We start from the raw sequence: 25,969 nt of genomic DNA on the forward strand, positions 1-25,969 counted from the left end.
TCTTAATATTTCTTAGTGGTGTTTTACGGCACTTTTGCGGGATAATGCCGTAAGGAGGCTCAACTTCATAAAGCAAAATTGGCCAGTTATTTCAGGACAGAGCTTTATTATCACTGGAACCTATTATTAAGGCCTCCCTCCTTCTCTCCATGTTGTCAGCGCAATGTGAGCTGCCTTGCTTTTCGTACATGCATAGTGGCAGAGTGTATTATTTTACACATGGCACAAATTATCATCTGGCTTGAGAATGAATGGTCTGTGAGGAGGTCAGGATGAGAACAGCTCTCTCTGCCCATTCTGAGGACAATCTGGACTCCAAAGGCTGGCATGCTGGCTCTGAGAACGGGGCTGTGTTTCTCCTGGCTGGAAATCTGCTGAGAAGCAGCATCTGCCGGCAGAGCAGAGATTTAACCAAGTCACTGCTGGCAGGATTTTGCACTGCAGCAGCAGACCTTGCCTCCATACTGGGATCGTTGTGCAATGCCGCACTTCACCAAAGCCGCTGCCTGTCCCAGCATGACTGAAAGCAAGACATCTTCACCCTCTTTCCAGGTAGGATTGAGTCCCTGCCTCCTCCAACAATTGATTTCCTTTTGCCAGGTTAGAAGAGTCTTGTTTTGTACAGTTGCCTGATTTCTCTCTATTGTACTGCATTATGCTATGAGAAGAGGATGCTAATGGAAGAAGAAAGCCTGATCAGGGTATTACAGCATGGCCCATTGTATTTCAGATCCTTAGGGAAAAAATGTAGCTGACACATGGGTGAGAATGTATTTTCAGAAGGCTTTCATGGCCGGAATCACTGGGTTCTTGTGAGTTGTCCGGGCTGTATGGCCATGTTCCAGAAGCATTCTTTCCTGACATTTTGCCTGCATCTATGGCAGGCATCCTCAAAGGTTGTGAAACGTCAGGAGATAATGCTTCGGGAACATGGCCATAAAGCCCGGACAACTCACAACAACCCACATGGGTGGGAGTTGCTTCCAAATAAATGTGTTTTAAGAAAGCAGCTCTTGAACTCAAAGGCAAACCATCCCCGTGGATTTTGTGTAGCAGAACTTTCTGTTTTACTTGTGGGGGACACATCTCCTGCAATGGGATGGAACTCCTGCAGAAACTTGGGTGATCTGGTTGTGTTCTCAGGGATGGTTCGTGGTAGTCAATGAAGGCTGCGATCCTCACTTTATGTGTGTCTGAAACAGCACAGTGACATTCAGCAAAGCCATTCTAGAGGAGGTGGCCCAGTTTGCTTTTGATTACTCTGTGATAGTATGCCAGTGATTTTTTTTCAGGACCATATGACTTAATAAATCAAAATAAAGTATTTATTAGGACAAAACACTCTTATGGTGCTTGTGGAGTACTGTATAACCTTGACAAGGCTCTTTCTTTGGAGGTTGTTAAACAGAGGCTGAATGGCCATCTGTTGGGGGTGCTTTGAATGCAATTTTCCTGCTTCTTGGCAGAATGGGATTGGACTGAATGGCCCACAAGGTCTCTTCCAACTCAATGATTCTATGAAACTCAATGATTCTATGAAACTGCTGAAGTGGATGATGTTATATGGGTGTACTTAACACTTATATGGGTGTACTCAACCACTGAACTGCTGAACTTGCTAACCAGAAGGTTGGTAGTTTGAATCTGTGGGACAGGGTGAACTCCCACTGTTAGCCCCAGCTTCTGCCAACCTAGCAGTTTGAAAACATGCAAGTGTGAGTAGATCAATACTCACCTCGGTACCGCCTCGGAGGGAAGGTAACGGCGCTCTATGTAGTCATGCTGACCACATGACCTAGGACAGTGGTTCTCAACCTTCCTAATCCCGCAACCCCTTAATACAGTTCCTCATGTCGTGGTGATCCCCAACCATGAAATTATTTTTGTTGCTACTTCACAACTGTCATTTTGCTACTGTTATGAATCGCACTGTAAATATTGGATATGCAGGATGTATTTTCATTTACTGGACCAAAGTGGGCACAAATACCTAATACGCCCAAAATTGAATACTGGTGTGGTTGGAGGTGTAATTGATTTTGTCATTTGTGAGTTGCAGTTGCTGGGATTTATAGTCAAGAAGCATTCTGAACTCCACCTGCGATGGAATTGAACCAAACTTGGCATACAGAGCTCTCATGACCAACAGAAAATACTGGAAGGGTTTGGTGGACATTGACCTTGAGTTTTGGAGTTGTAGTTCACCTACATCCAGAGTGCACCATGGACTTCAACAATGATGGATCTGGACCAAACTTGGCACAAATGCTCAATATGCCCTAGATGTGAACAATGGTGGCGTTTGGTTGAAATAGATCTTGACATTTGGGAGTTGTAGTTGCTGGGATTTGTAGTTCACCTACAATGAAAGCGCATTCTGAACCCCACCAATGATAGAATTGGGCCAAACTTCCCACACAGAATCCTCAGAACCAACAGAAAATCCTGTGTTTTCTGATGGTCTTTGGCGACCCCTCTGACCCCCCTCGTGACCCCCCCCCCCGGGGTCCCGACCCCCAGGTTGAGAAATGCTGACCTAGAAGATCTCTACGGATAATGCCTTCTCTTTGGATTAGAAATGGAGATGAGCACCACCCCCCAAAGTCAGACATGACTAAACTTAATGTCAAGGGGAAACCTTTACCTTTATAACACTTAGGAATATTTGGACTAAAGGTGATATAAAGATATTACATATGAGACTGTAGCCTCATACTTTAAGGCTGAGGGTGTTGTCTAAAACCTATTATGATTGGAAGGGGTTATATTAGAATGGGAGAGAAAAAATAATGCTGAGTTAGCAAATGCTGGATTAATGCATCTCAAAGCATTAAATCAGAGCAGCAGCAGCTGCATGGAAGATCAAGATAGGCTCCATTTCATTGAGGAAAATATGGGATTTTTTTTCTTAGCTGATCTATTAGGAAGATTAATTTATTTAAGAAATTAAAACATTGAGAAGTAGATAGTGATTGGATTGGGGCAACACTGATTATACTGAAGGCTCTCGGTTTTCTTTAAACATTATTACTGCCTCATTCACACATGAGTCTTTTGTTTCATAGAGTCAGTAATTAATCAACACAGCAGTTAATAATCCACATAACCAATATTATTAATATTACTAGGAAGAACAGAACCAATATTCTTAATATTATTAGGAATAACAGAACCAACACCACTGTGCCCGAGTTCAATATGCCAGAAGGTAAGGACTTTTAATACCTGTAAATAGGAATAATTACTAATTCATAAATTATCAATTAATTTATAATTAACTAGATTGGGTACCTGGTGTTGTCTGGGTTATTTCAAAGAGTAAATTTTTTTACACTAAAGAGAAGATTTTACTCAAACGAGGTTTTTTTTTTGGCTTTTCTCTGGAAGATCATACTTTTACAAAAGGTTATCATTTTCAAATGGTTGTGAATGCAATTTTTCTCCAAGTGCTTGTGGAGATTCTGGTTTTCTAAAAGGTTATGGTATCTAGTGCAGCGTTTCTCAACTTGGGGGTAGGGACCCCAGGAGGGTTGCAAGGAGGCTATCAGAGGGGTCACCAAGGACCATCAGAAAACAGTATTTTCTGTTGGTCATGGGAGTTCTATGTGGGAAGTCGGCAAACTATAAATCCCAGCAACTACAACTCCCAAATGTCAAGGTCTGTTTTCCCCAAACTCCATCAGTGCTCAAGTTTAGGTATATTGAGTATTTGGTCCAGATCCATCATTGTTAGAGTCCATGGTGCTCTCTGGATATAGGTGAACTACAACACCAAAACTCAAAGTCAATGCCCAACAAATCCTTCCAGTATTTTCTCTTGGCCATGGGAGTTCCGTGTGCCAAGTTTGGTTCAACTCCATCGTTGATGGAGTTTGGAATGCTCTTTGATTGTTGGTGAACTATAAATCCCAGCAACGACAACTCCCAAATGTCAAGTCTATTTTCCCCAAACTCTACCTGTGTTCATATTTGGACATATTCAGTATTTGTGCCAAGTTTGGTCCAGATCCGTTATTGTTTGAGTCCACAGTGGTCTCTGGATGTAGGTGAACTACAACTCCCAAACTCAAGGTCAATGCCCAACAAACCCTTCTAGTATTTTCTGTTGGCCATGGGAGCTCCATGTGCCAAGTTTGGTTCAATTCCATCTGTTGGTGGAGTTCAGAATGCTGTTTGATTGAAGGTGAAGTACAAATCCCAGCAACTACAGCTTCCAAATATCAAGGTCTATTTTCCCCAAAGTCCATAATGTCCACATTTGGACATATTAAGTATTTGTGTCAAGTTTGGTCCAGATCCATCATTGTTTGAGTCTATGGTGCTCTTTGGATATAGGTGAACTACAACTCCAAAATTCAAGGTTAATGCCCAACAAACCCAGTATTTTCTGTTGGCCATGGGAGTTCCGTGTGCCAAGTTTGGTTCAATTCTATTATTGGTGGAGAATGCTGTTTGATTGAAGGTGAATTATAAATCCCAACAACTACAGCTCCCAAATATCAAGGTCTATTCTCCACAAACTCCATCCCGCATATCAGATATTTACATGACGATTCATAATAGCAGCAAAATTAGTTGTGAAGTAGCAACTAAAGTAATTTTATGGTTAGGAGTCACCACAACATGAGGGACTGTATGAAGGGGTCATGGCATTAGGAAGGTTGAGAACTCTAGTGTGTCACCAACAGGGAAGGCAACAAAATCAACCTCTGTACATGGCATTCATTGACCTTGCAAAGGCATTCAACACAGTGAATCGCAGTGCTCTCTGGACCATCCTCCAAAAAATCGGGTGCCCTGACAAATTTGTGAACATCCTGCGGCTCCTCCATGATGACATGATGGCAACAATCCTGGACAGCAGTGGCTCCCAAAGTGACCCATTTAAAGTGGAATCCGGTGTCAAACAGGGATGCGTTATTGCCCCAACTTTATTCTCCATCTTCATCGCTATGATACTTCACCTTGTTGATGGGAAGCTTCCCACCGGAGTGGAAATCATCTATCGGACAGGTGGCAAGCTATTCAACCTCAGCAGACTGAAAGCCAAAACCAAGGTTACAACATGTCATAGAACTCCAGTATGCTGATGACAACGTCATCTGTGCGCATTCAGAAGAAGACTTACAAGCCACTCTAAACACCTTCGCAGAAGCATACGAGAAGCTCGGCCTCTCATTGAACATCGATAAAACCTAAGTGCTGTTCCAGCAGTCACTGACCAACCCCTCTCCAATGCCAGCGATACAGCTTAATGGTGTAACATTAGAAAATGTTGACCATTTCTGCTACCTTGGCAGCCACCTCTCCACCAAAGTCAACATCGACACCGAAATACAACACCGCCTGAGCTCTGCAAGTGCAGCATTTTCCAGAATGAAGCAGAGAGTGTTTGAGGACTGGGACATCCGTAGGGATACCAAGGTGCATGTCTATAAAGCTATTGTCCTCCCAACCCTGCTCTATGCCTGCGAAACATGGACTGTCTACAGACGTCACATGCAACTCCTGGAATGATTCCATCAGCGCTGCCTCTGGAAAATCCTGCAAATATCTTGGGAAGACAAGCGGACAAACGTCAGCGTGCTAGAAGAAGCAAAGACCACCAGCATTGAAGCAATGGTCCTCCACCATCAACTCCGCTGGACCAGCCACACTGTCCGGATGCCCGACCACCGCCTCCCAAAGCAGTTCCTCTACTCTGAACTTAAGAACGGAAAACGGAATGTTGGTGGTCAGGAAAAGAGATGTAAAGATGGGCTCAAAGCCAACCTTAAAAACTCTGGCATAGACACTGAGAACTGGGAAGCCCTGGCCCTTGAGAACTCCAGCTGGAGGTCAGCTGTGACCAGCAGTGCTGCAGAATTTGAAGAGGCACGAATGGAGGGCGAAAGAGAGAAACCTGCCAAGAGGAAGGCGCATTAAGGGACCGCCTTCCGTCTGGAAACCAATGCCCTCACTGTGGGAGAAGATGCAGATCAAGAACAGGGCTCCACAGTCACCTACGGACCCACCCTGGAGGATTATCCTACTGGGACAAGGAGGGCTCGCCTAAGTAAGTAAGCAACATGAGCATGTGGGGAACGCGGGGGCGGGGCCTCCCTTCCCGGTCACGCCCCCTCCCGCCCCGCCCCCTGACGTCACGCACTCCTCCTCCTCCCCCCTCCCAGCCTGCCTCCATCCGGGCTGCTCCCCGCCTCTCATTGTCAGGAGGCGCCCGCGCTGCAGCACTCGGGCCGGATCCAAGCGCCCCCCCCCCCCCCGCTTCGAGGAGAAGGGGTCCCCGGCGGGGAGGCCCTGCAGTGCCGCCCTGGGCTCCGGGAAAGAGGTAAGGAAGCGGGGCAGCGAGAGAGAGAGAGACAGGCAGGGAGAGAGAGAAAGTGCTGCCCCAGCCCAGGAATGTGAGGCATCCGCTTTGTTCCAAGGGAGAGAGGAAGAAAGTGCGCTCTTGGGCTGTTTCCTTCAGGAAAAGAGCGCAAGCCCGCCTTGTTGGGGGAACTTCCCAGGTTCTTCCCAAGGAAGGAAGGAGGGAGGGAGGGAGGGCTGGGCCCTTCTTCCTGCGCAGGAAATGGAGGAGGAGGAGGAGGAGGGCGGGAGAGAAGGAGCTGCAGGCCCGCTCCCCTGGAGGAAGGAGGAGAGTGTGGAACGCCTCTTCAAGGCTGTGGAGCCCCTCAGAAGCCCTCCTTCTTGCAGGTCTCAGGCCTGGGCCAACTTGGGCCAACCTCCTTCCAGGTGCTTCGGACCCCCAACTCCCCCCATTCCTAACATCCGGTGGGAGTTGGAAGTCCACAAAACACCTGGAGGGAGGGCCCAAGTTGGCCCAGGCCTGGCATATTGGAACCTGATTGGTTCCTAAAACATATCACTGTGGGTGGTGGGCTTACCTGCTTTGAACTGGATTATGTGGCAGTGTAGATGGGTCCAGAGCAGGCATGGGCCAACTTGGGCCCTCTAGGTATTTGGGGCTTCAGTTCCCACAGCTCCTAACAGCATCAGCCCCCTTCCTGTAGAAGGGAACTGGAGAAGGGAGAATGTAGGCAAGTAGCTATCCCAGGCTTGGGCAAACTTCGGCCCTCCAAGTGTTTTGGACTTCAATTCCCACAACTCCTAACAGCTTCAGGCCCCTTCCTTTTCCCGCTTGAGCTGCTTTAAGTAGGCCTTCACCAACCTGGAGAAGGGAGAATGTAGACAAGTAGCTATCCCAGGCTTGGGCAAACTTGGGCCCTCCAAGTGTTTTGGACTTCAATTCCCACAACTCCTAACAGCCTCAGGCTCCTTCCTTTTCCCGCTTCAGCTGCTTAAGTATGCATTCACTGAGCTGGAGAAGGGAGAATGTAGGCAAGTAGCTATCTCAAGCTTGAGCAAACTTCGGCCCGCCAAGTGATTTGGACTTGAACTCCCACAATTCCTAACAGCCTTAGGCGCCTTTCTTTTCCTACCTCAGTCGCTTAAGTAGGCTTTCACCGAGCTGGAGAAGGGTGAATGTGGGCAAGTAGCTATCCCAGGCATGGGGAAACTTGGGGCCTTCCTCCAGGTGTTTTGGACTTCAACTCCCACCATTCCTAACAGCCTCAGCCCCCTTCCTTTTCCTGCCTCAGCTGCTTAAGTAGGCCTTCACTGAGCTGGAGAAGGGAGAATGTAGGGAAGCAGGTATTCCAGGCATGGGCAAACTTGGGCCCTCCAAGTGTTTTGGACTTCAACTCTCACAATTCCTAACAGCCTCAACCCTCTTCCTTTTCCCGCCTCAGCCACTTAAGTAGGCTTTTACCGAGCTGGAGAATGTAGGCCAGTAGCTATTCCAGGCATGGGGAAACTTGGGGCCTTCCTCCAGGTGTTTTGGACTTTCAACTCCCACAATTCCTAGCATCCTCAGTCCCCTTCCTTTTCTCCCCTCAGCTGCTTAAGTAGGCCTTCACCAAGCTGGCGAAGGGAGACTGTAAGCAAGTAGCTATCCCAGGCTTAGACAAACTTGGGCCCTCCAGGGGTTTTGGACGTCAACTCCCACAATTCCTAACAGCCTCAGGTCCCTTCCTTTTCCTGCCTCAGCTGGTTAAGTAGGCCTTCACTGAGCTGGAGAAGGGAGAATGTAGAGAAGCAGCTATCCCAGGCGTGGGCAAACTTCAGCCCTCCAGGTGTTTTAGACTTCAACTCCCATAATTCCTAACAGCTTCAAACCCTTTCCTGAAAGGTCCTGAGGCTGTTAGGAATTGTGGGAGTTGAAGTCCAAAAACATCTGGAGGGCCGGAGTTTGCCCATGCCTGGTCCAGAGTGTCACACCCAAGGTTTGCGATCCAAATCCAGCCCACCTTGTTTTATGTGGCCCGCATTTCAGAGCTTGTAGCATTTCAAATAGTTGTGCTTGCATGTTGCTTTGTGTTTGTTAAAATTCACAGAACGTGGTCAATGATTGAAGCCCGTGTGCGATATGGTTTCTGAGGTTATTTAATGATATCTTAAGGCATAGTTACATTTACACAGTCTTAACCACTGCACCGTTGAATTGAGATGTTGACAAACTGGAATGTGTCCAGAGGAGGTTGACTCAAATGATCAAGGCTCTGGAGAACAAGCCCTATGAGGAGTGGCTTAAAGAGCTGTGCATGTTTAGCCTGGAGAGGAGACATGATTAGGGCCATGTAGAAGATGTGAGTGGAAGCCATAGGGAGGAGGGGGCAAGCTTGTTTTCTGCTGCCCTGGAGACCGGGACGTGGAGCAATGGCTTCTAACTACAGGATCACACCTGAGCATTAGGAAGAACTTCCTGACTGTGAGAGCTGTTCAACAGTGGAACTCTCTGCCCTGGAGTGTCGTGGAGGCTCCTTTTTTGGATGCTTTTAAACAAAGGCTGGATGGCCATCTGTCGGGGTGCTTTGTGATTATCCTGTTTCTTGGCAGGGGGTTGGACTGGATGACCCACAAGGTCTCTTCCAACTCTATGATTCTACATGGTTGTTTGAAGGCAGCCATAACGCTGATATAGCCTAGGGATGAAAATGAGCTAGACACCCCTGCTTTATGGTTTTATTTCTGCCATTTTTCTTTCTCCTTCTTTCATGGCCCTTCCACACAGCCATATAACCCAGAACAACAAGGCAGAAAATCCCACAATATCTGCTTTGAACTAGAATATCTGAATTTACTCTGCCATATATCTCAGTTCAAAGCAGAAAATGTGGGATTTTCTTCAGCTGTGTGGAAGGGGCCTCAGTGTCCTTTACGGCATTGTCATGGGTAGAAATTGGGCTTTCCCCACAATGGATGAATCCGTAACAGTAAAACTTTGTATCTTGCCTTTCGCCCTATCGTGGAGCTCTTAAATATTGTATCCAGGAAGCAGTTCGATAAGAAAAAGGTTGTAATGCAATGGATTAAACCCTTTTGCTGGCAGGACTGCTTACCGAAAGGTCGGCGGTTCGAATCCGGGAAGCAGGGTGAGCTCCTGTCTGTCAGCCCCAGCTTCCCATGCAGGGACATAAGAGAAGCCTCCCACAGGATGGTAAAACATCCAGGCATCCCCTGGGCAACGTCCTTGGAGACAGCCAATTCTCTCACACCAGAAACAACTTGCAATTTCTCAAGTCACTCCAGACACGGGGAAAAAAACCCCTTAGGTCGGATGGCATGAAAAGTTTGGATGGAGCACATGACTCTAAGGAGAAAGTGAAACCTTGGATCCTTGGAGTTTAATGCTGGAAGCCATTGCAATTAGGCCGCATGAATCTGGGAGACAGATTCAGCAGCAGCAATAAACGGTCCGCTGTTGTTGCTTTATGTATACAACACATTCCTTTAAAAAATACATGGTTTATTATTCTGTTTTGTTTGTTCTTCTCAAGTCTTTTATTATCGCAACAGTCTGGCAAGGCCGGCAATAGATTTTAACTGAATTTTTAAAATACTTTTTATATTTAATTCAATTTTAATGTTTGCATATTTGTATATTTTAATTTGTATGCTAATGTTTTTATGTTAAGTCCCTTTGAGTCTCCTTCAGGAGAGATAAAGTGGGGTATAAATTAATAAAATAATAATGTGTTGTCAAAGGTTTTCATGGCCAGAATCACTGGGTTGCTGTCGGTTTTCCGGGCTGTATGGCCATGTTCCAGAAGCATTCTCTCCTGACTTTTCACCCACATCTATGGCAGGCATCCTCAGAGGTTGTGAGATCTGTTGGAAACTAAGCAAGTGGGGTTTATATATCTGTGGAATGATGTCCAGGGTGGGAGAAAGAACCTCACCTACTCGAAGCAAGTTGAAATGCTGCAGTTGGCCACTTTGATCAGCATCGAATGGCCTTTTAGCTTCAAAGCCTGGCTGCTTCCTATCTGGGGAATCCCCTGTTGGTATCCTCGATGAAGCGGAAAAATTCCAGACAAAAGGCAGTCGGGGCCAGCTAACACCCAACAGGGGATTCCCCCAGGCAGGAAGCAGCCTGCTGGACACCACTTGTTCCTGAACAAACCCTAGTGATCCCATCTATGACTATATATTTTTTTTTCTTTTTAAACTAGAACAAATACAGCATCGTGTGTTAGAACTCCTGGTTGTCATTGCTCATGTTTACAGTTTCAAGTGACATACTATCAAACCTGTACTTGTCAATACAGAGGTTGGATTACTCTGCAGGAGGTCACTATTGGGGCAGGGGAAGTGAATGTTAATAAGTTGCTGTGAGTTTTCCAGGAACATTCTCTCCTGACATTTCACCCACATCTGTGGCAGGTATCCTCCGAGGTTGTGAGGTCTGTTGGCAGCTAGGCAAGTGGGATTTATATATCTGTGGAATGTCCAGGGTGGGAGTAAGAACTCTTGTGTGTTGGAAGCAAGTGTGAATGTTGTAGTTGGCCAGCTTGATTAGCATTGAATAGCCTTGCAGCTTCCAAGGCTTTGCTGCTTCCTAGCCTGGGGGGAAATCTTTGTTGGGAGTTGATTAGCTGGCCCTGGTTGTTTCTTGTCTGGAATTCCCCTGTTTTTTGAGAGTTGTTCTTTATCTGTTGTCCTGATTTTAGAGTATTTTAATACTTGTAGCCAGATTTTGTTCATTTTCATGGTTTCCTCCTGAATGTTGCAGTTGGCAACATGGTGCTCATTTCCATTTCTAAGCCAAAGAGCCAGTGTTGTCTGTAGACACCTCCAAGGTCATGTGTCCGGCATGAATGCATGGAGCGCTGTTATTTTCCCAACGGAGCTGTATCTATTGATCTACTCACATTTGCATGTTTTCGAACTGCTAAGTTGGCAGAAGCTGGGGCTAACAGTGGGAGCTCATGATGTTCCCTGGATTTGAACCTGCGACCTTTCAGTCGACAAGTTCAGCAGTTCAGCAATTTCACCCACTTCACCACTGGGGGCTCCTTGCTTAGCCCCAGTGGCCACCTTGCTTAGCACTAAATGGCCCTTGCAGCTTCAAAGCCTGGCTGCTTCCTGCCTAGAGAAATACATTGTTAATACATTGGGCAGTTTTAATGTTATGCCATTTGAAGAGCAGATAAATGTGTGGACCTCTGGATGTTTTTGGACCGGAGGAGGGAGCAAGCTTGTTTTCTGCTTCCTTGGAGACTAGGAACCGGAACAATGGCTTCAAACTACAAGAGAGGAGATTCCATCTGAACATTAGGAAGAACTTCCTGACTGTGAGAGCCGTTCAGCAGTGGAACTCTCTGCCCCGGAGTGTGGTGGAGGCTCCTTCTTTGGAAGCTTTTAAGCAGAGGCTGGATGGCCATCTGTCAGGGGTGATTTGAATGCAATATTCCTGCTTCTTGGCAGGGGGTTGGACTGGATGGCCCATGAGGTCTCTTCCAACTCTTTGATTCTATGATTCTATGATCTCCCATGGGTCCTTCTTGTATCATCAGTGTTGTGGGGAAATGGTCAAACTGAAGTCCAGCAGCGTCTGGCTGGCAATACTTTTTCCATTGCTGGAATGGGATGCTATGAGTGTTCAACAGTCTGAAAAATGGTAGCCTTCATGTGTTATGTTTGTTTCTACTTTTTTAGTCTGCTGTGAAGACCTAGAGCTTTCCAAACATTTCATGTTGTTGACACACTTTTTAGTCATGCATCATTTTGCGACACAGTAATTCAGTTTTACTAGCAAACTGCAGCTTAAACCAACCTCTTATAAGAGATACTAACGTATACATAAATTATAATAATGAAATGTATGAGCATTTATCTCATGAAATCTTTAAAAAAATGTGATTCATTGCTTATTTCACATAGACTCAGAGGTGTCTCACTACATTTGTGTGACACACCTACACGGTGCAGCCAATACACCAATGTGTCACGACACATTTTGGAGAGCTTTGACCTGAAGGGAGCGCCTGCATAGAGCATACCCAATGGGCAAGTGGTTCAGGGAAGCTCAAAATGCAGTAACCAGTCAAGAACTCATCTGCGTCAGGAAGACTTGTTTTAATCAAACTTCACCCCCAGGGTAGAGATGTTTGTGCTCAATTTACTCTGAGGAATTTTTGCAGCTTTCTCTAAAATGAAACCAGCTCCCTTGCTCATAGAAGCAGATTTTGGGTGTGAATCTGAGCATGTTTATTGCCTTCTGGGTCTATTTTTATTTATTCAGGGCTGATGAGTGAGCAAGACTGTTTTAGGAGCATGGGAAGGAGCCAGACCATTGCTTTCTGAGGAAACAATGCATTTGTTTTCACTAAAGTTCTATGGAATTCAGCACTTTTGGCTGTGGCCAAGCTATTGTCTGAAAGAGAAGCAGGACAAGGGTTTTTGCTTTCCTTAATTATTAATTGTGCCCGGTTCCTCTGTTGGTGCTCTGATACTAAATTTGGCTCAGCAAGCCAAAGGCAGCATTCTTTCCTCCGTTCTCTCCAATTACCAGTGCCCTGTGGTTACTTAAAAGAAAGGCACTTTGCTTATACCTGAGCATGCTTTTTAAAAAAATCTGATCAACACACATTTGTTGCCACAAATATTACACCTGTTTCTGGATATATTTGACTTTCTGTGTCTTAAAATGGCACCAGTTTCCCCCTATGAACTCTAGTTTATGAGATATAGAACATATGTCATATACTAGTCACCATCTGCTCATCCATAAAAAATCATGATAACCATAGCTAAGAAACTGAGCTGATGCGGTCTACCTTATTTATTTATTTTGTATCAAAAGCATTGCATAAATTCGTATAAAATTGATAAAAATAGAAGGAGCGCAGGCAGCTAAATTTTTTTTGACCAGAAACGGGCAACAGCAATGGCATTGTCTGTAGCCTCCAACAATTCTTCCTCTGTACATGAGGCAGGACATAGTGGACAAGCCTACAGATGCGGAGTTGTCTACCTAATGCAAGCCTCTGAATCAGCGCTCTGAAGAACTCCAAAAAACAGGCCTGAAAACCAAGGTAGTAAGAAGAATGTGTGTGTGTGTTTCTGTATTTTGGAAGTAGGAATGTTGAACTTCTGGAAGAACCGCCAGAAGAGCTGGAACGGGCCAAACTAAAGGCTTATCCAGTCCAGCGTTCTGTTCCCATAGAGGTCAACCAGATGCTTGTAGGGCTCTCACAGCAGGACATGAATGTAGTAGCACCCTTCTGTTCTATGTTCCCCAGCAGAGGTGTATTCCTTTTGACATTGCAGATGATATAGCCATCAAAACTAGTAGATGACACTCAATGAATTCATCTAATTGCCTTTTAAAGCCACCCAGGGTGGTAACCGTTTGCTCACCTCCTGAAAGCACATTCCTTATTTTAATTATGCCATATATGAATAAGTCATAAAATAACCTTTCTTCTGTCTTGCATCATTCAGCAGATTCTATTGTTGTTGTTATTATTATTATTATTGCATTTGTTACCAATACTACTATAATAAATAATAGTAAAACTTTATTTATATCCCTCCACCATCTCCCGTAGGGACTTGGGCGGCTTACAAAATAGCACACAAAGATGCCATACATAAAATACATAAAATATAATACATCAACATAAAAACTATAAAACATTACATTACTATGACTACTATTATTATTCTTTGCGTGTTTAAACTTGGTTAACACGGTTATTATGAGAATGGAATTAAAATGTATTTCAGCCCACTTACCATTTTCTTATGGAGCCCCCGTGGCACAATGGATTAAACCCTTGTGCTGGCAGGACTGCAGACCGAAAGGTCGGTGGTTCGAATCTGAGAGCAGGGTGAGCGCCCGTCTGTCAGCTCCAGCTTCCCATGCAGGGACATGAGAGAAGCCTCCCAAAGGATAGTAAAACAACTGGGCATCCCCTGGACAGGCTGTTAATTCTCTCACACCAAAAGTGATTTGCAGTTTCTCAAGTCACTCCAGACATGGAAAAAAGTTTTTTTATATATCCAATTCCATACCTTTGTGTTGTTTCCATTGCTTTTCCTGCTCCCCCCCGCCCCCATGTTAAAATGTTTCCTAATTTTCGTGGCATCATTGGCATATATGATGCCTCTGAGCATGTAGAATGAGGGAAAAGTAATTCTAAACAAAGAAGGAATGCCATTTGCCATGGTGATTCTTTTATTAATAGCGAGTTGTTGAATGTTTTGGGCTTTCCCTATGTTTTTTTTCTTTTTGCCATGCTTATTTCATTTTTTAGACTGAAGATGGTTTTGGTTTTCTTTTTCCAAAAACATCCTTTCTTCCTTTCATGCCTGAAGCAGCACTGAGAAGTGTGTTGGTGGATAATAGGTTAATGACAGATTTTAAGAGAAGTTGGCTCCAATACAAGAGTAGGGCATGTTTTTGTTCCCGAAGTAAAATTCATTTCGGAGGGGAACTGTGTTCAAGTTGTGTTCTAAAGACCACAGGGTGGGCTCAAAGGATAGTCGGTGGAAAATATGAAATTTAAAAAAATGAATTTCAACATTTCCTACCAAACATAAACATCACAGCTCAATTCTGTGCATGTCTGTATGTTCCTATACAAATCGACCCAGGTTTAAAGATCACAGATATAGCTAGTGCAGTCCTTCCTGGTGGCTGCTCCTAAACTTTGGATGCTGCCAAGGGATGTGCAGTTGTTCCTTTTCCTGCATTCTTTTTGCTGGCAGACCAATTTCTTATTTAAACAGGTCTTCAGCTTTTAACCGCTTGGTGCACAACATGTTGATTTTAATGTCCTTTTAACTATACTAAATTCATGTTTCTAAGCATTTCAGAGTTTTTAATATTTGTGTTTCAGATTGTTTTTAGCTATATTACTTTAATTATTGCGTGAGTTGTTTGGGTCCCATATGGAAGAAAGGCAGGTTATACATTAAATAAGTGAGCTCCAGGGCAATGGTTTCTCGGGGTGCAAAGAACGGTCCAGTTCTCAGCTACCTTGGGCCTAATACTACGAAAAATGTGGGATATAATAAAATAGATGCAGACATAACAAAATGAGTGGAGCAACTTCTGATTATTTGAGCCTAAGGAAAGGGGGCACATTGTTGTTCTGCTTCTGGCAGCAAAATATCTCAGCATGGTGCCATTTTTCCTGGTGCTACCACTGAAGTGAACCCCTACAAGCATTCTTTGTTAACAAAGAAGGGCTAAAGTTGGAAAAAATATTTTTTTGGACTGCAACACCCAGTGTGGTCAAGCTGCAGGGAGAGAACATTGCTAAGTGCTCTGTTAGTTGGCAAAGTAGCATCATTTTTCTCTCAACAGGAGTTATATTTTGAACTGAGTAACTGTTAAAGGAACAATCCTAAATATTTACCATATTTATACCCTGCCCTTCTCACCCCGATGGGGATTCAGAGCGGCTTTACAGGACACACATATGGTAAACTTTCAGTGCTGATCATACAATCTTATTTTCAGCATCTTGGAGGCTTTGCTTGACTCTGGCCACAGAGGGATTCTGTTGCTCCATCTTCCATGCTGAGGAGTTTTCCTCCAATCAATGCCCTTAAGAGCACATTTATTACCTCCTCATTAAAAGCGGTACCTATTTTATCTACTTGCATTTCTGCTTTCGACCTGCTAGGTGGGCAGGTGAGCTGGTCTAGCGGTGGGTGCTCACCCCGACCCGGGCTCAACCTGCCGATCTGCCTTTCGGCAGGATTTTTCTGCAGAACAATGGTTTAGCCTGCCGTGCTAAGCCCGCCCTCTCAAATATCTCAAAAGTACCAGATCCTGTCGGATCTTGGAAGCTAAGGAGGGCCAGTCCTGGCAGGACTACCTCTGCCTACATAAAACTCTATGGGGTTGCTGTAAGTTAACAGGCAATTTGAAAGCCTGTGCAACAAACACAACTGTTGAAGGCTCACGAAGATAGAACCAAAATTGACAGCCCTTATTTCTTATTTTTCTGGTGTGCTATGCAAGGCAGACATTGAAAGCAGAATGAGACCGCTAACTCCATGTGCTTCACACACTCTGTGTGGAACTACTAATTTCTTATAGTTTCATACTGACCCCAAGGTGGTGTCAATGGGTTAAACCGTTGTGCTGGCATTTCACACCAGTTGTGACTTCCAGTTTCTCAAGTCGCTCCTGACATGAAAAAAAAAAAATACTGACCCTTTTGGATTAGCTCCCAAATTGTCCTTCCATTAAACAAAATTAGACAACAGTCTTAGGTAGCAAATATTAGGGGGCACTCCCCAGCTCCTCCTCTAGACCATCAGCTTGTGTCAATGGCAGGTCAGGTCTGCTGTTTAGTCCTTTGCCTCAAGCAGGGATATATCCTGGGCAGACACTACAGGCTCTACCTTAAGCCCATTTCTGACTTTGTTCCGCCAAGTTGAAACAAGGGGAAAGTTTGAGGTGTAGCTCATGAGAACATTGCCTCTCACAAATAAGAATTCTCTCTCCCCCCCCCCCCCGCCTGCCCACCCGCCCACCCGCCTTGCCCATGAAATTTTCTTTTATTCCTTACATTTCTAACATTGTCAAGAATGAGACATTGAAAACCATTAACACCTGGGACTCTTCTATTTGCTGTGTTCGCATTCCATTGGTAATGTGCTCCTTTTCGTTGGATGCCGCCCTAAAGTGTATTTCTTAATGCTTGACTGAAAGTTTAAGTTACTGCAATGCTAGAAATGTGGAGTTTTAAGGTAAAATGTAACTACTAGGGGACTGGATTCTTATTGTGGAAGCCCAGTGTGAGTAGCAAGAGGAGACAAGCCCATTTCCTTTCCATTAGCCAGCTGCTGGTGCCTATGCATGAGGATCACTCTGATACTCTGATTATTCTACCCAATAATCTACACAGGTTTGCAAGCCATTTCCCCCCTTTCAGCCAAAAAATGTACGCGGAAAGATCATTTTGATGCCACTAGGAGGCAGAAAACTATGCCAATCTGCTTTAATTCAACCAGCAATCTTAGCAGCAGATGCCCTAATTTTAGTCCCCTCAGGCCTGGCATATGTGATTGGTTCTTAATGCACAGCACTCCTGAAGGTGGGCTTACCTGTTTTGAACTGGATTATATGTCAGTGTAGATGCGTTCAGAGTAGGCATGGGCTAACTTGGGCCCTTCAGGTGTTTTGGACTTCAACTCCCACAATTCCTAACAGCCTCAGGCCTCTTCCTTTTACTTTTCCCTTTCCTTGTCCGCTTAAGTGACTGAGGGGGGAAAGGAAAGGGCCTGAGGCTGTGGGGATTGTGGGAGTTGAGGTCCAAAACACCGGGAGAGCCCATTGGCCCATGCTGGGTCCTGAGTGTCATGGCCAAGGCCCGCGGTCCAAATCCATCCTGCCATGTTCTATGTGGCACACATTTCAGAGCTTATAGCATTTCAAATGTGGCTACCAGTCCAGTAAGCTTCTCCCAGTGTCCTAGTCGAGCATCCAGACCACCACATTCTCAATACTTTTGAATAAATCTGTATTTGTGTATGCAAACATGATAAGATATCTTGGAGATGGGACCCAAGTCAAACACAGAATAAATTTATGTCTTATGTACATCTATGCCTGAAGATAATTTCATACAATGATTTTGTGCATGAAACAGTTTCTATACATTTAACCATGCTGAATTCTTTGCCTTCTTTGACGCCTGCTTGACAACAACTGGTTATACCTGGGGTTTACAAACACAACTGCTGTCAGGCGCAATATGGAGACAGGTAGATCAGTGGAAAATGGGTGAAACAATGCCCAGAAGCAGCCCAAGTATGCTTTAAGGATTAGGGAGCTAATGGAAAAAATAATACTTTAGCTGATCTCCATCACATACCAGAAGTATGAAGGGATTGGTGATAGCATGGGTGGAAATACAGGATATGTGTCTGTCGGTCAATATTCTGGTTGTGTACAAAATCTTGTTCTCAGGACTAGTAAAGATGGAGGCTAGAACCTAAAGGTAATTTTAATAGGGTGGCTGCCACAACTGTTTGAAGGGCCTTTCCAAAGTACTTAAAAGGATCAAAGAAGGCTTTTCTGTGTAACTATGTGTGTGTGGGGAGGGTGTAGTTTGATAAGCCTAGGTTAATCCACACACTTTGTTATGGAATGGTGGGTGTACTTAAATTCTCTTTTGCAGGTATGTTTGTTTCTTCCTCCAATGTCTGGGTGTGGGGAGGTGCAGACAAAATGGCACCATCCAGCCACAGAAGGGAGGGAGCACAAGACCTGGGTGAATGCCAGGCTTTTCAGAAATACAAAAAGATGGGAGTGGGACACAGGGACCTTAGTTGGAAGGGCATTCTCCAGTATGGGTACACTAAATGTGTGGGTACACTTAGAGCAGTGGTTCTCAACCTTCCTAATGCCGTGACCCCTTAATGCAGTTCCTCATGTTGTGGCGACCCCCAACCATAACATTATTTTTATTGCTACTGCTATGAATTGTAATGTAAATATCAGGATGTATTTTCATTCACTGGACCAAATTTGGCACAAATACCCAATACACCCAAATTTGAATACTGGTAGGGTTGGGGGGCATTGATTTTGTCATTTGGGAGTTGCAGTTGCTGTGATTTATAGTTCACCTACAATCAAAGAGCATTGTGAACTCCACCAACGATGGAAATGAACCAAACTTGGCACACAGAACTCCCATGACCAACAGAAAATACTGGAAGGATGTGGTGGGCATTGACTTTGAATTTGGAAGTTGTAGTTCACCTACATCCAGAGAGCACTGTGTTTCCTGATGGTCTTTGGTGATCCATTTGACACCCCCTCATGACCCCCCAGGGGTCCCGACCCCCAGGTTGAGAAACGCTGACTCGGAGGCAACAGAATGTTGCTTAACTATTAGTGACAGAGGGCACAGATAACTAGGGAGGAAAGGAAGGAAGACTGGAATAATGGAATGGATTAATGTGGAGGCGGTCATGGCGGAGTGAGTGGAACAATGAACAGGAAGTCTCTGTTGCGACATTTTCACAGGTCTCATTTGTATGATATATTCCTTATGTTACACATTTCACAATGAGCTCTTCTACATATTTGGCCAACTTCTCACATTATGTAAAGATGTATCATAGAAGGGCCATGACTTGCAACAATGAAAAGAGGAGCCAGTTTTTTAAAAGAGGGAGAGAGGGCGATGAAACAATTTTGTGGACTGCCATGCTTGAATAAATCCCACCAGCTGTTCTAGGATAGTACATAATCTTGAAATTATTTAAAGGCAATGTGAATGACTAGCTGGAAAGCCAGATTTTTATTTTTTTTCCCAAATAATTTTTATTAAACATTTTATAAATCAACACAGGGAAAGAGGGGGAACAATAACAAGAGGATAGAAAAGAAGGAAGGGTAGCACAAAAACACAACAAAAAAAAACACCTAAACTAATCTAAAATGACCTCCACTCCAACCTCAGGATCTTCTCACTCTACTTCTCCAACTTACTTATCTATTCTTGTCCTCTAAAACTTTTATCTTTAAGTTTCTTTTCGTAGTCATAGAAAAAGGTCCAGTCTGTTCTCTTTAGCGATTTTCCAGTATTTCTTCTCATCAAAAAAGTTAGTTCATCCATGTCTCTTGTTTCTTTAACTTTCTCCAACCATTCTTCAATGGTCGGTATTTGGTCATTCTTCCAATATTTGGCAAAAACAATCCTTGCCGCTGTAGTGTAGTATGTAAATAATTTGTCTTCATTCTCATCCAGTTTAAAATCCGAATCTGTAAATCCCAATAAATAATACTCAGGTTTCTTTTTGAATCTCTTCTTCAACATCTTTTGTGTTTCCTCATGGACCGAAGCCCAAAACTTAGTTGTATCCTTACAAGTCCACCACATATGGTAGAATGTGCCTGTTTGTTCCCCACATTTCCAACATTTATCTGAGACATTTTGATACATATGACTAAGTTTATTCGGTGTCAGATACCATCTATAAAACATTTTATACCAATTTTCTTTCAGGTCCATGGCATATGTATATTTCAACTTTTTGTTCCATATTTGCTCCCATTCTCTAAACTGGATGGGTCGTCTTAAATTTTCGGCCCACTTAATCATACATGTTTTCACCTGTTCAGTTTCCGTTTGCCATTGGACCAATTTATTATAGAGTATTGTCACTGTTTTCTTTTGTATTCTTAATACTTTATCCCATGTGTTTTCTTCCCAGTCAAAACCAATTTTTTGATCTTGTTTGAAATATTCTTTAATTTGTAAATAATGTAACCAAGTTATATTGCCATAAGAGTTCTTGAGTTGTTCAAAAGATTTAATCTCCATTTTCCCTTTTACCAAGATGTCCTTATATCTTGGCCAAACCCTCCATCCTAACAATCTTCTTTGATGTGCCTCCATTGCTGAAACCCACAATGGTGTGTTTTTGTAAAAGAGAGCTTTATATCTCATCCATGTCCTCAGTAGGGAGGCTCGCACAAAATGATTACCAAATTTTTTTTCTTTTAATTCTCTATTATACCAAACATATGCGTGCCATCCTACTCTCAGGTCATGACCTTCTAAATTTAAACACTTTTCTTTGTCTAACGTCATCCAGTCTCTTATCCATGACAGAGCACATGCCTCATGATAAGTCTTCAAATCAGGAAATCCCAACCCTCCTCTAGATTTTTTATCTATCAGATTTATGTAGTTTATTCTTGGCCTTTTTCCTTTCCAGACAAATTTCAATAAATCCTTCTTCCATTTTTTGAATAGGGTTTGATTTCTTATTATCGGAATATTTTGAAATAGAAATATAAGTTTTGGTAGAACATTCATCTTTATTAAAGATATCCGGCCAAGAAGTGATAGGTTTAAAGAGTTCCATTTTAGTAGATCTTTTTGAATTTTCTTCCAAACTATTTCGTAATTATTCTTCAGAAGTTGACCATTTCTCGCTGTAATCCAGACTCCGAGGTATCTAATTTTCTTAACACTCTCTATCCCCACTTGTTGTTGTATCTTTGCTTGTTTCTCCTTTTCCACATTCTTAAATAGGAGCTTTGTTTTCTTCATATTCATTTTAAAGCCTGCCACTTTTCCGAATTGTTCTATTTTTGTTATCCAATTTTGTAAATTTTTCTCTGGATCCTCAATCGTTCCTAATAGATCATCCGCAAACGCTCGTATCTTGTATTCAAATTTTCCAATTTTCGCTCCTTTTATCTTTTCATCTTCTCTTCTCAAGCCAGATTTTTATGTAACTTTTTAATGCATGTATAGTTTAATGCCAGCCCTTTTGACTGCAATTTGGACATTTTATGATGCAGTAGACCAGTGGTTCCCAACCTGTAGTCCGTAGACCACCAAGAACAAAATATGGTCCGTGGCCTCACCATCACTATACCGTTGCATCAAAACCACGTGGCAACAAGAGCGACTGACCTCACAAAACCTTCTTATTGTGCTGAGGCAATGAAGATGTCACAAGGGGAGAGGCTGACTACCCATGAAAGATTACTACTACCACATCAGCTCTAGATTATTAAATATGGTTTTCTGTGGGCAAGCTGATGGCAACTACTGGATGGCATACGTTCTGTATCAGAAACTAGAGCTGATGTGGTCTATCCAATGCAATTTTCTGAATCCGCACCCCAAATAGCAAAACCAAATCTAAAGCTGAGCAAAAACTGAATCGTAACCCTTTGGGTACTAATGTTGGAGTGTGGTCCCTGGTCAAAAAATGGTTGGGAACCACTGCAGTAAACTCATAGAGCTAGATGAAGTCTTAATCACACAAATAATAAATCAATTGAAATAAATGAGAAGTCATTGAATGGACCTTTAAAATTACAAGACAGATAACAACTTCACTTACTAAAACAAAGCATTGGATACTCAATGTATTGTCGAAGGCTTTCATGGCCGGAATCACTGGGTTGTTGTAGGTTTTTCCGGGCTATATGGCCATGTTCTGGAGGCAAATTTTCTCCTGACGTTTCGCCTGCATCTATGGCAAGCATCCTCACTACCTCTGAGGACGCTTGCCATAGATGCAGGCGAAACGTCAGGAGAAAAATTGCCTCCAGAACATGGCCATATAGCCCGGAAAAACCTACAACAACCCATTGGATACTCAATTAGAAAGATGACTATATAGATGAATCTGTGGATGTAGCATCATAAAGCAAAACGTAAGCACTTGAATTCAGTTGGCTATTAAAACCAGATGTGATTTTCTAAAGGGTCTGCTACTGTAGAAAGGAAGGTGTGTGCCATCTACCAAATTACCATCAGTGAGGGCCACTTTTTCCCCCAAAATATTTCATATCGTATGTCTACTGAAAAGTAAGTACTATTGAGTTTAAAAAGACTTAACTTTCATACTTGCTCAGATATCTTTTAGGCTTCAATTCCTAAAAGACTTTGCCAAGTTTTGCACTTACCACGGGAGCTCAACAAGATTTATTTCTGGGTAGCCAGGCATAAAGCTCTTGAGTATATGTGAAGATTTTGAGTATGTTGTATTAGTGATCTCTACAATGTGAGATTATGTTTGGAAGGGATGATGATGACTGACTGAAAGGCTTCAATTTGGAGGAGGCTGTTTGTAGTGACTGTCATTAAGTCTCTGGAGGTTTCAGGCATGGGGTTTTCCCAGCCCTATTTGATAGTTCCGTGGATTGAACCTGTGACCTTTATTGGGCAAAGGATGTTCTCTGCTATTAAGTTATTAGCTCCTCTCCGGTTGTATTTCACTCCTCAGTTCCCTTGGGGCTGAGGATGATTAAGAGAGGTTGGACCAAGTGACTTCATTATTCATATTTGGCTCTGGGGCTTCAAGCACGCCATTCATGTATTGAGTCGTGAAATGTCTTTGAGCTGTTGGGATTTTGCTTCTTATAATTGGCATCAGTAGTGAGTCTCCCATGACCCAAGGGGTGAACAGATATTCTGGTATGGATTTATTTACTGTATTTAGTTAATTTTTTCATTGAGGTATGCAACTGACACAGAGTTTTAATAACCCACCTTGAGCATTTGTAATCACCAATTCACATAATTGGCCAATTGTATATGGATCAGTGTATTGTGGTTTGCAATAGAAAAGACTCTAAGGTACATAGGGTTCCAAATGCTAAAAATACATATTTTGATTTAGCTCCACAAAACAAAGAAATAAGCTGGAAGATCTGGAAGCCAAACCTTATATAGAACGACTTAGAGTATGTTTAGCCCAGAGGAAAGAAGGTTAAGATGAGATGTGATAGTCATGTTTTAAGTATTTGAAAAGATAACAGATTGAGAAGGGAGCACGCTTGTTTTCTGCTGCACCAGAGACTAGGATATGGAGCAACAGATTCAAACTACATGAAGAGATTCTACCTGAACATCAGGGAAAAAACCTCCTGCTGGTAGGAGCTGTTCAACAGTGGACTCTGCTGCCTTTGAAAGCAGTGGTGTTCTTGGTGTTAAACAGAGGCTGGACAGCCATTTGTTCGAAGTGCTTCAATTATATATTGTCCATATGGCAAAGGGTTGGACTGGATGACCCTTGTGGTCTCTTCCAACAATATGATTCCGTTATTCTATGATAAGCTTAGATGCAAGAATTAAAAACAGCAACAGTGTATAGTAATGATAGAGCAACAGGAAAGCTTGAGGGGATGTTTTTGTCACCACAAAGTTCCGTTGCTTCATACTGAATTATCCGGGCTGTTTGTAAAATAATAATAATAATAATAATAATAATAATAATAATAATAATACTATTTTTATACTGTTGGTCATTTTGGATTCTGATCCTGTCCTCTGGGGTATTATTTTTCCTCCATTTTAGTGTTATCTGCAGATTTGATAAGCATTACCTCTATTCCATTGTCAAAGACCCCATCTACACTGCCATTTAATGCAGTTTGAAAGTAAATTCATGTAATGCCGTTGAATGCAATTCAAACTCCACACTGATCTGAATGGTCAATGTAGATGTGCCCCTAGTCTCTGGGTTTGCATTTTGCTTTCAGCTTTCATGTGGTATGGTATAAACAGGACAGGTGTCGCCTTCCTCTTGCTATAGGCAGCAATTTAAGGATGGATGGTTCCCTATGCTATGGCTGCGCTTCCATGCTCTGGCCATAATCCAGCCCACACTCCTTGATGTCATCATTTTATTGTGTAGCATGGGCAGGACTTGTTGCTTCTTGGGAACTAAATGAAGGATGTGAGTCAACATGCTTTTATTATTTATATATGTTGGTTGATTTTAACAGACTGTTTTGGGTACATGGTATAATCGGACACAAAATCAATACCTTGATAAAGTTTTGTTTCGATTAGATTTATAGAGGTTCATCTCAGTTACAGGCAGACTTATGCATGCTCACAAAAGTGAAGAAAAATATTTCTAGTAGATTAATCCATGTCTTGTTTCTTTGTGAATGGTGAGTACTCTTTTGGATCATGTTTGCAGGAAAAAGTCCTGAGCAGCACTCAGGAAAAAAACAACCCTTTTCAGAATTCTTTAGCTGTTATAGCAAGGCGTTGGGGAATTCTGGAAGCCTTGAATAAATAGTAATTCCTGCTCTTGCTGTTATATGTGATTTTAGATAACCAAAATATCATAGCAGCCTGAAATGACCATGGCCACAGTTAGACTTGAAAACACTTAGAGATAGCAGTTTCCAAAATCCCTCGTGTAACATTATAGTAAGCTTTCCTTCATTAGATCAGGGCTCTTGGTGTTTTATTGTCACAAGTACTCTTCCCCATAGCCATGTAGCATGGTTAGGTAACCTATGTCTCATTCCCATCATTCCCCTGCTTCTGCACTTTTGTTCTAGACCAGGCAGCTTCAGGGCTTTTCCTAAGATATTTGGAGATTTTGGAAAAGTTACATTTTTGGACAGCAACTACAGCACAATCTAAAACGTTTAGTCAAAAATTAACATTTCCAAAGTTGGAATAATGTGTTCAGGGAAAAGGGATGTTGACGCCAGAGTATGGAGATAGCATATTGCTTTGATTTGGAGCCAGTCATTCTGTCCATGCTGTGCGGGGCTGCTCCAGAGTTTCACCAAACTTTCTTTAATGTGGAGCTAAACTGGTTCAGCCCAGTTTGTCCCATATTAAGGATCAAACGTCCCTGGACATTGTTTGGACATTTAAGAGCAGACATGCCTCAAGACAGTTACCTTTATGTAGCAAAGTGTATTTATCACTTTGGACTACAGTTATATATGAAGGAGAATCACATTTTGATTGCTCCCCCTTATAATAAACTGCCTGTAAAGAGAAAACTAGATTTTAAAAAGCTTTTTACAAACCTTAGCCTGCTCTGCTGGGTTTCTGTGTGCAGACAATCAAACATAGCTGTGCATCCAAAAAAGTATCACTTACTCGGAGCTGTCATTTTATTCTCACCTCTTTCTATTGTGAATGTCAAGCTTCAGCAGAGCTTTGTTCACTTTGTGGATGAAAGTCTAGAAAGCTAAGTAGAGTTAATGCTGACTATTGATTTTAGTTCACTACAACCCCACTGCAATGCTGAACATGCAAATACCTACTACACTCTCAGGTGGGACTTAATGTATAAATAAGATTTTCAAATGGCTGAAATGAATAAATCAACTTTAATTCTACAGTGAGCTAATACACAAAAACTGCAA

General features: G+C 42.9%; 1 protein-coding gene across 4 annotated transcripts in view; it reads left to right on the forward strand.

Moving 5' to 3' along the window:
• The first annotated feature begins 417 nt into the window (after positions 1-417).
• The window catches only part of LOC132780316 (leucine zipper protein 1), a 67,060-nt gene continuing 41,508 nt past the window's right edge, over positions 418-25,969 (forward strand). For 2 of the 4 annotated variants that reach the window (XM_060783946.2, XM_060783948.2), the window contains exon 1: positions 418-552. The gene's annotated coding sequence lies outside the window, so the exon portion shown is untranslated. Of the gene's footprint in view, positions 553-6,171; positions 6,329-25,969 lie in introns of those variants that run through there. The other 2 variants (XM_060783945.2, XM_060783947.2) reach the window with 1 other exon arrangement.

This window comes from Anolis sagrei, chromosome X (assembly GCF_037176765.1).
Source record: "Anolis sagrei isolate rAnoSag1 chromosome X, rAnoSag1.mat, whole genome shotgun sequence".
Lineage (NCBI taxonomy): Eukaryota > Metazoa > Chordata > Lepidosauria > Squamata > Dactyloidae > Anolis > Anolis sagrei.